Here is a 14,437-nt window from a genome sequence, read left to right on the forward strand (position 1 = left end):
TTCTCTCGGTTGGTTGTGTTCAGGGAAAAAGCAGCTAAATACACTGAGACTGCTCCCCATTGTTAGTGAGTTAACTCTGGATATCTGTAGGTTTTGTCAAACTTGGAGTGAACAAAAGCAGAAAAACAGTAAAAGATGCAGACAGTGAAAGTCTGGTTTATTTCATGAACACAATGAAACATTTTACAGTCCACAGAGCAAAGTAGCATACATGATAAATAGATACACATAACATGAGAAGTAAAACTCGTCGTCTTACCACATGTTATATTCTGTAAACTTAAAATAACCACAGAAATTAGAGTTTAGTGTTTTAAAGTCATTATTAAAAACATGAGTCAACATTACTGAAGTGACGCTTTAACGATGCGTCTTATCACCGTGTTTATGATGATAAAACATGTTCTCTCGTTAGTAGTTGTCTGCGCTGTCACTTGTCATGAAAATGTCCAGAGCCAGGGTTCCTCTTTAATCACCATTGATCATTAATAGGGTCACAAAAGATTTGTCACATTATCCCCATAAACAAAATGCTTTTATAGAAATCATTGTGATACAAATATTTAGATTCTTGATTCACAATGTGCACGAACTCAAAATCTTTAGAGGTTCATATTTATAAAGTATCGCAAATAATACATTTATACCATTGTATGAGCTACTTCTTGTAAAAACTGATTGAAAAAAGCTCCTGTCGTGACCTTCCTTCTGTGAGGACACACACACACACACAGAGAGAGAGAGAGGGGGAAGATCATTAGGATTGGAGGCGTTTTTGGATTTTCACTTATTGTTGGCTTTACAGTCACATAAAATTCATTCCAATTTTTTTGCCTTTGCTTCAATTAAGGTGTTTCTTTAAATCTACAGCAGCTTCCTTTTCAAAAAGTTTACTGACATAGTAAGGAAGTAGCTAGGGAACTCAGTAAGTATGAGCAACAACAGCTTAGGGGCTGTTTCTACAATAAAGAGGAATTCATCATCATCTGCAGTTCATCAAAAAAAAAAAAAAAGTGCCATTAAAAACAATTCAGCAGATCCTCAAAGTATGGATACAATCTGTTTTCAGCTGTAGAGGTACGCTTCATGTACTTATCAACATGCAGTTTAGAGGCTTGCATTAGAGTGCTTTGGTACTTGGGCCTCTTTTATTTAGCACGGTTATACCATTGTGTATTTAGCTATATAAATATGCTCAAGAGTCTATTGTATGTTTGTCATGCAATTAAAAATTCAAAAATATAATTTTTAAATCAGCGGCCAGGGAGGCAGAAGAACGGCACATCAAGAAAGCCCTGAGTAAATGTGGTTATCCCAGCTGGACTTCTGTCAAAGCGGGAAAGGCACCTAAAGAAAGCTCCAGCTAATCCAGGAGAGAAGGACAACCGCTGCCCAAGCAAAAACCTGTAGTGATCCCATATGTGTCAAGAGTATCAGAGCAGTTGAGACGCATTTTTTCTAAACACCAGGTCTCTGTGGCTTTTAAAGCCCAAAACACACTGCGCCAAAAATTGGTCCACCCCAAGGATCGGGTCCCCCGACACAAACAGAGTAACATAGTGTACGCTGTTAAGTGCCAGGAGGATTGCCAGGATTTATACATCGGGGAAACCAAACAACCTCTGGCGAAGCGGACGGCACAACACAGAAGAGCTACCTTGTCTCGCCAGGACTCTGCGGTCTATTTACACCTACAAGCCAGTGGACACTCTTTGAAGGATGAGGATGTGCACATTCTGGACAGAGAGGAACGCTGGTTTGAGTGCGGAGTCAAGGAGGCCATTTACGTGAAAAGGGAAAGACCATCTCTGAATCGAGGAGGGGGCCTAAGGGTACATCTTTCGCCATCTTACAATGTTGTGATAGCAGCCATTCCCCAACTCTCCGTGAATGGTAGTCATGGCCATTGATCAGTGGTCTTTGATCAGTGGGTTTTGGTCAGTGGTTGTTGATCAACGGTCATGAGAATTTGCATAATTATGATTAAGGAACTGACCTCCCAGCCCATTGTTCCTTCAGTGGGCTGGTTTCAGTCATTATGCAAATGTACTGTTTATAAGATTTGGAGAACCCTGCAGTCAGCTGAGACTGAAGAAGTCACTTGGATGAGTGACGAAACGTTTCTCCCACAAAACGCTACGTTCAGATGAACAGAATCAACTTTTGGAGATAGAAAAATATAGTTTTTCATATAAACTTGATTATTGTCTGTAGTAGGGCTGCAAACGATTATTTTCATAGTCGACTAGTCATCAATTATTTTTGCGATTAGTCGACTAATCAGATCATGTATCCATTGGACGTAAAACATACGGCTTATTGCACCAGCATTCATCTGCTCCTATATAACTATAATTAGCTTACTGCTTGAAGTGTTTAAAGTATGTGCTAACTAAAAATAAAGACAAGATGATAGATTAGACTTTTAATGAAATTTGAAAATTGTCTCAGTGGTTTAATAAATTAAGTTGTCTGCTCTTTGCTCCCTAAAATTTAACAGGACATTGGAGTAAATTCTCGACCATCTCAAACTTCTGTTTAATCAGTTTTCTGTTTGACGTTTATTCAGATGTGTAAAATCTATAACTTTAATCTCAGCCAAACCGAATTACTCCGGAACAAATAAAACACTGAAAAAAGCCAAACAATAAAATTTTTAGGTTATCTAAGTGACTTATATATCATGTTTAACCTGAGTAGCAAAAGACCGCGGGGGTTTGAAAACGATGTGCCGGGTGTTCGCTGTTCTCCACGGATCTAGTGAGCCTTACCCCGGCTAGCTATCAAGCTGGTGGGTAACAGACGTCGCCGAAAACGTCGGTGCACTTTTGCAAATATGTGGTGTCTTGATAAACTGAGCAGATGTTTGAGGTTTAACAGCTACATTCTCTCTGAAAATATGTTAAACGTTTATTTTGTGACCCAGAAACAGTAATAAGAGTAATATTAAAACTAAGTAGCTGCCGCCATTGTTGGAAACTGGAATTGGCTGGGCCGCGCTATGAATCGGGTTTGGCCACAAAGGATACACCCGACCCATCCTTCAAATCTGGGGAAATGAAGAACGCATTGTCGACCGCATTTGGAGGCGTCTTCGAATTTGGACAGCCTTCCTCCCGTCGCTGTAACGTAATCGGCCTCGTACACAGCTACGATACCGGAGACTGCTGCTTCTTCTTCTTCTTCTTCTTCTTCTTCAGGGTTTAACTGCAGCTGGCATCCTTGTACATGCAGTGTTGCAATCTTCTGTTTCAGTCTGTTATTACACTGCTGTTTACCTACTGTTTATTCCTGCGTCTTTCGGGATCTTACAAAGCTCTAAATGACGCGTCGACTAGTGGTGCAACCGATCGAAAATCTCTCGGATCGGATCACTGTTTTAAGTCACGGATCGGATCAATTTTCGGATCAGCAAAAAAAGAAAAAAGACAAAAATTGAACATTTACTTATTTAGTTATTTAAGTATTTTTTTGCCTGTTAAAAACATTCAACTCTAGACTCATTCCACGCAATTATTTTTAAAACAATTATGGTACGATATAGGACAGTATAGGGCTTTGTATCTACCACTCAATTCAGTTTTATTTACAAAGCGCATCCCCTTTTACCCTTTTTAATTTTTCATATTTATTTCCTATCTTATTCATAGCCTTTTCCTTTTTTGTTTTCTTTAGGTCACGAGCAGTTGTCCAAGCATTTCACTACATATCGTACTGTGTATGACTGTGTACGTGACAAATAAAATTTGAATTTGATTTGAAATAGTTAAAAGTTGAAATGTGAATAGTTGATTTTTGTATTATATGATTTATTTATTACATTTTATGTGGAGTGAATAAATAAAAGTATATTTACGGTGGCCACTACAAACAAAGCACATACAAACTTCAAATCACGCAAAAACTCCAAAACACGTACAAACCCCGAAGCACGTACAAACTCCAAAACACGTAAAAACTCAGAAGCACATAAAAACTCAAAACACGTACAAAAAACAACAGAAGTGCTTCAGGATGCTAGGGGCAGTGTTGAACTTTTGTTACCTAGCGGCTACACAAGTCAGCAAGTACCAACGACCGTATTTTGTGTGTGGTAATAACAGGTAAATGAACATTTTTTTAAATCTTTTTTTTTTATTTCACTATATATGAATTCTTGTGTATACATACACAAACAATACACATATGCTTTCATGCTTTCAATTGTGTAATTTAAGTGATCTAGGTAGCTCTGTTTTGTAAGAGTTTGTACGTGTTTTGTCTCTAGGGGCCACCGCATATATTTATATATAAACATTTATAAATAAAACCATTTTTTTTACATTAGTAATTCCTTTTGTGCATAATTTTATATTATTGTTAATAACAAATTAATTAAAGCAACAAAACAACCTGAAGAGCCGGTTCGGAGCCGAAAGAGCCGGCTCTTTTTAGTGAGCTGAACCGAAAGAGCCGGTTCTCTAAAAAGAGCCGGAAATCCTATCACTACTGGACACCACCTGCATGAGGTGTTTTAGGCATGTCCTGGAGGTAGGAGGCCCCAGGGCAAACTGAGGGCTCGGTGGAGAGATTACATTTCACAGTTGGCTTGGAAATAATTCAGTTTTCCCCCAGATGAGCTGGAAGAGGTGGCTGGGAAAAGGGAGGTCTAAGTTTCTCTCCTTAGATTGACCAAACCCATGACCTTGAACCTGGATATATAGGACAGGGAGGATAAATAAAAGGATGTTACATTAAACCAGTGGTTCCCAAACCTTTTTTTTTTTTTTTTTGCTAGGCCCCTGTTTGTTTTACAAGAAAATCTTCGCAGCCCCCCGGCACAAACACATCCTCAAACCACACACAACCATTTATTGTTTTCAAACTCCACTGCAGTTTCTTTTACACCTCAAACCTTTAGAAAACCAAAAGCAAACAAATAAAACTACAATAAATTACAGGTTGGAACAAAATAAACTAATACCATCTTTATTTTAAGCGTAGTTGTTTCTTTCCCCCTTTGTAAGAATAATTTTTCAAAACATGCCTCTGTGCAAAGTGGGTTTAAAAACATAAAACGTGATTTGGACAGGGGAAATGGGTTTTGGTTTAGACACAAATACATATTGATTGATTGATTGATTGAATCTTTATTTTGAACATGTTGAAAAAGTATAAAAAAAAAAAAGAATTAAAAGAGACAAATGAACAAAGCAAACAAAAGGAAAACGAGCAACCACAACTCCAAATAACGTCCATGTTCAAAAAGGAGCAGGAAGAAGCATAAGCTTATTTAATCCCACCCCTTTTCCACTATCTAGTATCAATAGACTACAGAAATACCTCCTTGTAATTACATTATATGTTATGTGTAATTTTTTTTTTTTTTTTTTTTTAAATATATACACATATATGTTTCTATCTATCCATACCTACGTATATACACACATACGCACATATACACATTTTCAATAACCCCATTAACACCTGAAGGATACACAACCTACAATTTTATATATATATATATATATATATATATATATATATATATATATATATATATATATATACACACATACATACACACACATACACATATATATATATACATACATATATATATATATACATATACACATATATATATATACATACATACATATACATACATATACACATACATATATACCCATACCAACAAACCCGTGCATGCGCACACACATGAAAATATTAGACAAGAACACCCTATCAAATCTCTACCTTTTCCCTGTACCCTGTAAAAACCATATCCTTAAACCGCTTTTTAAACTGCGCCATGCTTGGACATTGCTTCATATCTTTACTTAGTCTGTTCCACAGCTTCACTCCACACACAGAGATGCAAAAACTTTTTAATGTTGTACGGATACGAGGATGTTTTAAATTTAATTCCCCCCTCAAATTGTATCCCTGTTCCCTTTTAGAAAACATTTTTAGAATATTGTCAGGAAGCAGGTTATTTATTGCTTTATATATAATTTGTGCTGTGAAAAAATGAACCAGATCTGTGAATTTTAGAATTTTTGATTTTAAGAATAGTGGATTTGTATGATCTCTGTAACCAGTTTTATGGATTATCCTTATGGCCCTTTTTTGTAATATAAAGATTGATGATAGCGAACATTTGTAAGTATTGCCCCAAACCTCTGCACAGTAATTCAAATACGGTGCAATCAGGGAACAATAGAGAATGTGGAGTGATTTGTGGTCCAGAATGTGTTTTACTTTACTCAAGATTGAGACACTTCTTGAAATTTTGTTATGTATATGATTTATATGAGACTTCCAGTTTAATTTATCATCTATAATCACACCAAGAAACTTATGTTCAAGTACTCTTTCAATTTCCACACCATCTACATGAATCTGCACTTGTGCATTTCTAAGGGAATTCCCAAATAAGATAATTTTAGTTTTACTTAGATTTAGCGATAGTTTGTTCCTGTTAAACCATTTTTTAATTTTGCACATTTCTGAAGTAATTGTATCCAGCAGCTCCTTTAGATTCCCCCCAGAACAAAAAATATTTGTGTCATCTGCAAATAATACTAATTTTAATATATCAGATGCCTTACAAATATCATTTATATAAATAATAAATAATTTGATTTAAAAAAAAAAAAAATCTTCTTGGGATCGCACATACTTCTTTTTGTGCCTCTAAAACATCCTTGTTTGTCTTTCCAGAAAAGACATATGATGTCGTAACTGTCGGAGCACCGGCCTCTCACTGTTTCTAAAAATGGCGTTCTGAGGAAGCTCATCCAGAAGTTTGAGGAAGCAAAGAAACAGTAAGTTGAGAGTAAAGTCGGGCGTCACATTAGGGCTGGGCGATATGGCCTAAAATCCATATCGCGGTATAATTTGAAGCACGTGCGGTAACGATATATATCGCGAAATATTCTTTTCTTCTGTATAACATATTTTCCACACTATATGACACACTTAATAAATTTTCTCAAAAATCGAAAGTGTGCCTATGTATGAATTCTGGTTGTGCTTACTGACCTCAAACCGATTTTGGCGTGCAGAAATCTGTTAAAAACTGTTTTAGTACAACTTTGGTAAGCTGCACTGCTTGATGGATTGTCAGAGCATTACGGCTGCCGTAGTGAGGAGCTTCTTAAATGTTGGTTTAGTGTAAGCTCAGCTTTTTTTAACTAATGTAAGAAGTGTTATAACTGACTCGTTTTTAATACCTAAATCTGGCCTCAGTGCACAAACCTAAATGAATCGGTACATATGAAAGCGCCCAAGTCACGAGCTGAGTTCAAGGACATGGATAAAACAAAAAGGTTCAAATTTGTGCCCAAAAACCCCACAAATCAGTGTCACTGTTTTAAAATCTGCTGCGAGACCGCTCTAAATGTCAGCTTTTTCTTTACGTAAAGACTGGGGTCTGTAACATATCAGCTCGTTTCTTATTTATTAAAGAACATGCCTGACACCAGGCTTTTGAGTCAAACGGCTCCATTAGATCTCTGCAAGTATTTTTAAGTATTTTTAGGTTCTTTCCAGCAGGATTTGTGGCTAGTTCTGGAGCTTGACCCTAAAAGATTTCAGTGTGTCGGTGCTTCTGCTTTCCCTGTTGTCCTTCTGTTCCGTCTTTTTTTCTGTTTCTGTCAAATTTAAAAACAACTGCACTCTGAAATACACACTCTTTGCAAGATGTTGTCTAAACTAGTGGTTGGAAGGCATATTTGTGTTTGGTCTCTGATGGTTTATTTACACTTTTTGCAGGCCACGCCCACGGACTACAGCGCCATGATGAGCAACAAAGCCAAGAAGTCTATGGACTTCCTGCTGATGCAGGACACCGCCCCGACGATAGCCACGGACGTGTCACTGCAGTACCGCCTCAACATCGTCTTCTGCCAAACGGTCACCTACACATATTTTAATTATTGTATGTCTGAGCTGATGCGTTTATCCTGGAGTGACTCAGAGTGAAGGAGAAGGCCAAGAAGAAGTGTAAATATCATAGAAGCAAGGAGTTCAGAGCTCTACGACTTAGTGTCTTTATGGTATTTATGTGTGTAATGGAGACCAGGGGTTCCATTACCCTTACTTGTATTTTTATTAATTGACTGACTGATTTGTATTTAAAAACCGTAATGAAGAAAAACACACACTGGTTGATTGTGATTCTTTATTAGGCTTTTTGGGTTGTTATTTAAGTGACTCGTTAAAGGTGAAGAGACAGGGGGACTGGCCATCCTACCTGTGTCAGGAAAAGAACCCGTGTTAGAACTGTTCACATTTAATCATTTGTCTGTAACCTAAATTAGTTGTATATGTAAAAAGAGAAGTGTTAACAGTACTCACTTTGTAAAGAGTAAAAGCAGCTCAATCACCTGCTTATGAGCTCCTGGAGAAAACCAATGTGCCAGGCTAGGGGAGTGTGTGTTGGAGTGATTTTGTTAAAAGTTGTCATTATTGTGCTTGGACCTTGTCTTGAACTGTATGTTCAGATATTTTTCTGTTCCTCCCCCACATGTAGGATGTTGGGGATGTTACTAGCTATAGTTTTCAACTGCAGGCACAATCTATGTAAGATTCTGGTTTCCTTATTTGGTAAGGAGTGTTCACTTCCTGCCCTTTATGGGCTCACCATGTAAATGGTGGACTGTTAAAGAGGTTAAGCCATATACGAGGTTGAGGGGAGATGACCCTTTTATGACTAGAGATGCGGTTAAAACGTTTGTAAGCAGGAAGTCACGTATACAGACACACATACACTCTCTCTCACTCACACACACACACAGTGCCTTAGCTTTTACCACACAACATATGGGGTTTACAATGGGCGGTTGTGTAACTGTTTTCATTCAATAAAAGGCTGGAGTTGGAGTTGTCTGAGTTTGGGTGTAGAGCTTGCAACTCTGAGAATCCGACCAGGCTTCCCCTGCACAAGTAAAAACCAATCGAGCTCTGATTGTCTTACTTTGTTCTGAGTCAGCGAGGGCTGAAACCTAACTGTGTGGTTAAGGTGTTTTAATAGAGACTCTTGGAGAGCTTGCGCAAGACGCCTTAGCGAATCATCTCGATTTTAAACCTCCGTTAACATCTCACCATGGGATCCAGAGCGTCCAGATTACTCAGAGAAGAGGAAATTGAAGAAATTAAGAAGGAAACTGGCTTTTCCCACAGGAAGATCACTCGCCTGTACAGACGTTTCACCAGCCTGGATAAAGGGGAAAACGGCACCCTCAGTCGAGAAGATTTCCAGAGAATCCCCGAGTTGGCCATCAACCCTCTGGGAGATATAATCATCAACGCATTCTTTCCCTTTGAGAGGACCAGGTAAATTTCCGGGGCTTCATGCGGACCCTGGCTCACTTCAGACCAATCGAAGACAACGAGAAGAACAAGAACCCCTCAGCTACAGAGCCCCTGAACAGCAGAACAAACAAGCTGCTTTTTGCTTTCCGTCTATATGACCTGGACAGAGATGGCAAGATCTCCCGAGATGAGCTCCTGCAGGTCTTGCGGATGATTGTTGGAGTCAACGTTTCAGATGAAGAACTCGGCAGCATTGCTGATAGGACCATCCAGGAGGCTGACACAAACGGAGATGGCTACATTTCCTTCAATGAGTTTATCATGGTCTTGGAAAAGGGAAATGTAGTTCAGAACCAATAAAACATTTAGAAAAATGTTTAAAGGAAGAGGTCGATAAACATAAGCCAGGCAAGACAAAAACAAAACTCATGACTGAGTACATGAACTTTTTTCAGCCATGGAAACAGGAAGAACAAAGGCGTGCTGAAAATAGAAAGCAGAAACAGTCTAGACAGCAACTCACATCTCAGGCCAGTAATAAACCACCAGTTCCACAGGTGGCCTGTTCACAACCACCACCATATCAGCCAGAACCCTCAGCCTCAGAGGCACCCACAACCACAAAAAAAACCCCAACGAATCCGTTCCTACCACCACAAGGCCCATACGCCTCAGCCAGACACCAATTGAATTAAATGTCTCGCGACGTCCCCACACACAAAGAGCAAGAAGAAATAGGGACAGATCCTTACAACAGGGACATGGGAGGAGTTCCAGACCCACCTGGCCCTTATGGCCTGTTCCCCCTCATAGAAAAAAACCTTTCCGCCGAGTGGAAGGATTTAGGCACGATTCTCAGCAGGGTACAAAATGACCATTAAGAGAAAACTGAAGATACCCATGAAGGTTGGCTCCAAAGCCGTAGAACAGGGTGTATGAGGTACACACTCGGGTGGACCCTCATCACGACCCCAAGCACACATTTAGACATGCCTACAGCACACTACTGTCTCACAGAAGATAGTTACTGACAAAATATGGTAAATACGTCCTGACCAGACATATCCAGCCTACCAAAAACTTTGTGGTCAACAGGCCCGACCGACGTGGGCCTAATAAAAAATGCTGATGCAATTAAAGTTAAAACCATCTCAAACCACAGGCCAATGAAACCTCAATACCCACTGTCTGCTGAAGCAAAAGCTGGAATCCGTCCAGTAATAGCAGACATGGAAAAAGCGGGAATCTTGATAAAGACAAAAACAACCTCGTGTTCTTCTCTCAACAGGTGATCCAGGAGATTTTTATTTTTTTTCTCCCCCCCTTTCTCACTGTCCCTCTCCCCTTCTGTTTTTCCTTTCCTTCCTCTTTCTTTCTCCCTTTCCTATCCCTCACTCATGTCTGTCCCGTCTGTAACATCTGAAAATAAAATATAATAAATAATAAAAACAAAGATCGACCAAATGGACCAATACGGCAATGCCACGATGATCCATTTGGCAAAGTAAATCCATTGGGTATCCTTGTTGGTCTTCAGACAACAATTCTGATGGCTAAAGAACCAAATGGGACAGGCAGAAAAAAAAAAGGAAAAGGTGGATGTGGAACAGATGATGAGCATCTGGTTCCTGCACTAAAGTTTCATTATTGTTATCATTTTTTTTTTTTGTAATTCTATTTAGAGTAGCGCTTGAACATGTCAGTTGATTTCAAGACACAATCTCATCCGGCTGCTCAACGAGCTGCTGTGGCCCACACTATGGGTTCAGTCCTTCAGGCCAAGCATTGGGTGGATACTAGAGGTGGGAATCACCATATATCCCACGATACGATATTATCACGATACTTAACGCACGATACGATATTATTGCAAAATTTAAAAATATTTTGCGATATTCAGATTCTGTACATGAAGGTAAACGTTATCAATATTCATTTTATCTAATATCAAAGTCTCACACTCAGTCTTTCTCTCATTTCAGTTTTATTGTTGACATACTGAACGGTTTGTATTACAGTCTAGTCCAACTTAACTGAATGCAACCATCTGGTACAATTATAGCTATTCTGAACTATGCAATATGAAAACTATGCAGCCCCTTCAGCAACTGAAGAATTTGAAAGTAAATTAAAACAAAATATAATTTTACATTAAATAAAAAAGTTTTAAACTTAATTAAAATAAAACATGTCTTAAATTAAAATAAGTAAACTGTCATGTTTATTGCTGCCAAAAAACAAGTTAAACACATTTGGACAGTGTCAGGATTCTTGCTCAGAAAAAGGATCAACATGCTCTGAAGTCAGAGTTCCAGTCCACAAAACTTTTTTTGTAACAAAATATCGATTTCTGCTGTCCCTGTATCGATACATTATTAGCAAACAAAATATCACGATACTACACAGTATCGATTTTTTCCCCCACCCCTAGTGGATACCATACTAAATCTTGAGTTTCGGCCTTTGCACTGCTCTGTAAACAAAGGGAAACGTTAAAAAAAAAAAAAAAGTTCAGCTTTAGACCACCAGAGTGGTTACATTTTCTAAACTCCTTTGACAAGCTTTCAAATCCCTGTTTGAGGGTAAAAGCTTGGTTTTACAGTTAAGGTTACAAAACCGGTTCAGGTCAGGGAGAAGGTGAAAGTTTATCAGATATTTTGTGATGGTTAAACTTAAGTCTTAGGAATGCACCGATGTCAATAAGTGGCCTCACAAAGACAGCCAAGGCTTTCCTCCCCACATCTGTCGAGATAGGATAAGAATGTATGCTTTAACTGAAAACTTGAGGTGACAAATCTTACAGATGTGGAGGTTTATTTTTTGCATACCCTGGTTTACTCCTGCAAACCTTGTTTAAACATTTACATAAAATGTTTTATGATTTTTTTGGTTTACATTATAGTTACGCAGAAAATTATAAAGAAAATTAAAGAGCATAATATTTGACAGAAATTGTGGAGACACCGTACAGAAAACGTGTTTCCTCACCCTGCTCACGCCGTTTGATCTGCTGGATTTGGTCCACAGTGCTCTTGAGGATGTGGCACTTTTCGGGCTTAACGCTGAGACTGGCAATGTCGCCCATGTTGGATGACAACAGCTCCGCCAGCTCCTCGATGTAGCGGCACTCCAGCTCCCGTCTCCGCTTCTCCGCACTGCAGAAACAGACCCGACAAAGACTCAAAGCGAAGTTCACATTAAAACAGCTGTTTTTAAATCAGTACTACTTTTCTGGGTGATTTTTCAGTACTTATCTGATTTTAAAAACATCAGAAAACTGATTCTCTAGCACTAATGAAACTATATTTGTTTTGATTTTGACATTTTTAACCATGAAAGCCGTGACATTTACTTTAAAGTGAGAAAGAAAAGCAGCAAAACCTGTGTTAGGGAAAATGTTCTAAAACACTTCTTCAGTAAAGACTCAGAGAAGAGAAACACACAGAGTTCTTGCTAGCAAGGGCAGCTCCCTACTGAGAGACTCGCACTAAGAAACTGCCCCGGTCTTTATTTATACTTCAGTGTGTGTGTGTGTGTGTGTGTGTGTGTGTGTGTGCGTGCGTGCGTGCGTGTGTCCTGCTGATCAAAGGGTCATAAAAGCACAAAAGGTACATCCTTGGTCAGGAAAGGGTAGTCTCCCCCTCACCCTAAATAACATGGTGAGGAAGTCCAGCAGTTCATCTATATGTAAAGAAGCACTTAAACTAAAACAGACATAGCTACGTTAATCCTGCCATAAAACAATAAAACAAGGTACGACCTCTCCCATGCTCCCAGGATGTGGGGGTGCACGCCAAGCCTGCAGCCTGCTAGAGATCACACACAATTGATTATATGCCTCTAAGTATACATGGTTGAATATTTCCTAATACAAATAACTACATGCAGTATTCTACCATATGCAAACTTATATCACTAAAAGATTATACTGACTACTAAATGCAATTTTCCATTGACAACCTGACATGTTAAAAATTAATCAATTCACTGTTTCTGCTTGGCAAAAGTTACATTTAAATTACATTGTACTTGAAGTACATTGTCCTAAACTAATCAATATGGCCAAGTATATAAGGAAAACTTTAGAACACTTTAGTAATAAGGCATTACTATATCACCATGTTTAGTAATGTAATCAATAAGGATGAACTTTGTGTCAGCCATAGTATTACTAGCCTAACTTTCTGTTGATGTCAGTGGTCAACATTTACCTCGTTGTGAATATAAAAGTTTAAAGATGTCATGAAGAGCTTTAAAAAACTTTAAGAAGATGTGATTATTATTGTTGTTGTTATTATTATTATTATTATTATTATTATCATTATCATCTCTTTTTAAAATGCAGACTTTTTTTAAATGTGTACATGGCAGCAAAAAGTATTGGCATTTTTTTTTAAAGATTATGACAAGAGAAGAAAAAAAATCAATTACTGATGGATTAATGGATACTGTCATGAGATTTTTAACATATATAAGTTTATTTACTACTGTTTACTATAAGCTCATATTGATGTGTTCATATATTTCACAAATATGCTGTGCTTTTTCACTTTTGTGCACACTGACATTTTAACTCTGTATGTTGATGAAGGCCAGAGACAGCGACCTAACCACAAGAGATTAAATCTCTAACAGCAGTTCCCGAAATTAGACTACACTCATATGACCCCACACACACACGTGCACACACTCAGTCACAGGAAGTTATTCGCAAGAACATGTATTAAAGGAATATGAAGGTATTTGCATACGCGATGTGTCTTATAAATAAAGAGCTATCGCCTGCACTCGGTGTGAGTGTCTCCTGAGAGCCGCTCACCCGTGCACGTTGCTATTTTAACAGAACTTGTCTGAGTGTCATTATTTCACCTGAATAATGTCTTGTTAATAAATAAAGTTAACCACGGACAGATACATATGAGAACACACTAGGGCTGCCACGATTAGTCGACTAGTCACGATTACGTCGACTATTAAAATCGTCGACGACTAATTTAATAGTCGACCCGTCGTTTGAAGCTTTGTAAGATCCCAAAAGACGCAGGAATGAGTAGTAGGATTTAAGAGTGTAATAACGGACTGAAACAGAAGATGGCAGCACTGCATGTACAAGGATGCCAGCTGCCCTTAAACCCCG

The 14,437-nt window shown here is 38.4% G+C and overlaps 1 pseudogene; it reads left to right on the top strand.

Annotated features, from left to right (window-relative positions):
• The first annotated feature begins 8,742 nt into the window (after nucleotides 1–8,742).
• LOC146558294 (calcineurin B homologous protein 1 pseudogene) lies at nucleotides 8,743–9,715 on the top strand (annotated as a pseudogene).
• Nucleotides 9,716–14,437: the final 4,722 nt, after the last annotated feature.

The sequence above is a fragment of the Mchenga conophoros genome, linkage group LG15, assembly GCF_057382185.1.
Source record: "Mchenga conophoros isolate Kocher_MC1m ecotype Shallow Benthic linkage group LG15, M_conophoros_male_GT1.1, whole genome shotgun sequence".
Classification (NCBI taxonomy): Eukaryota; Metazoa; Chordata; class Actinopteri; order Cichliformes; family Cichlidae; genus Mchenga; species Mchenga conophoros.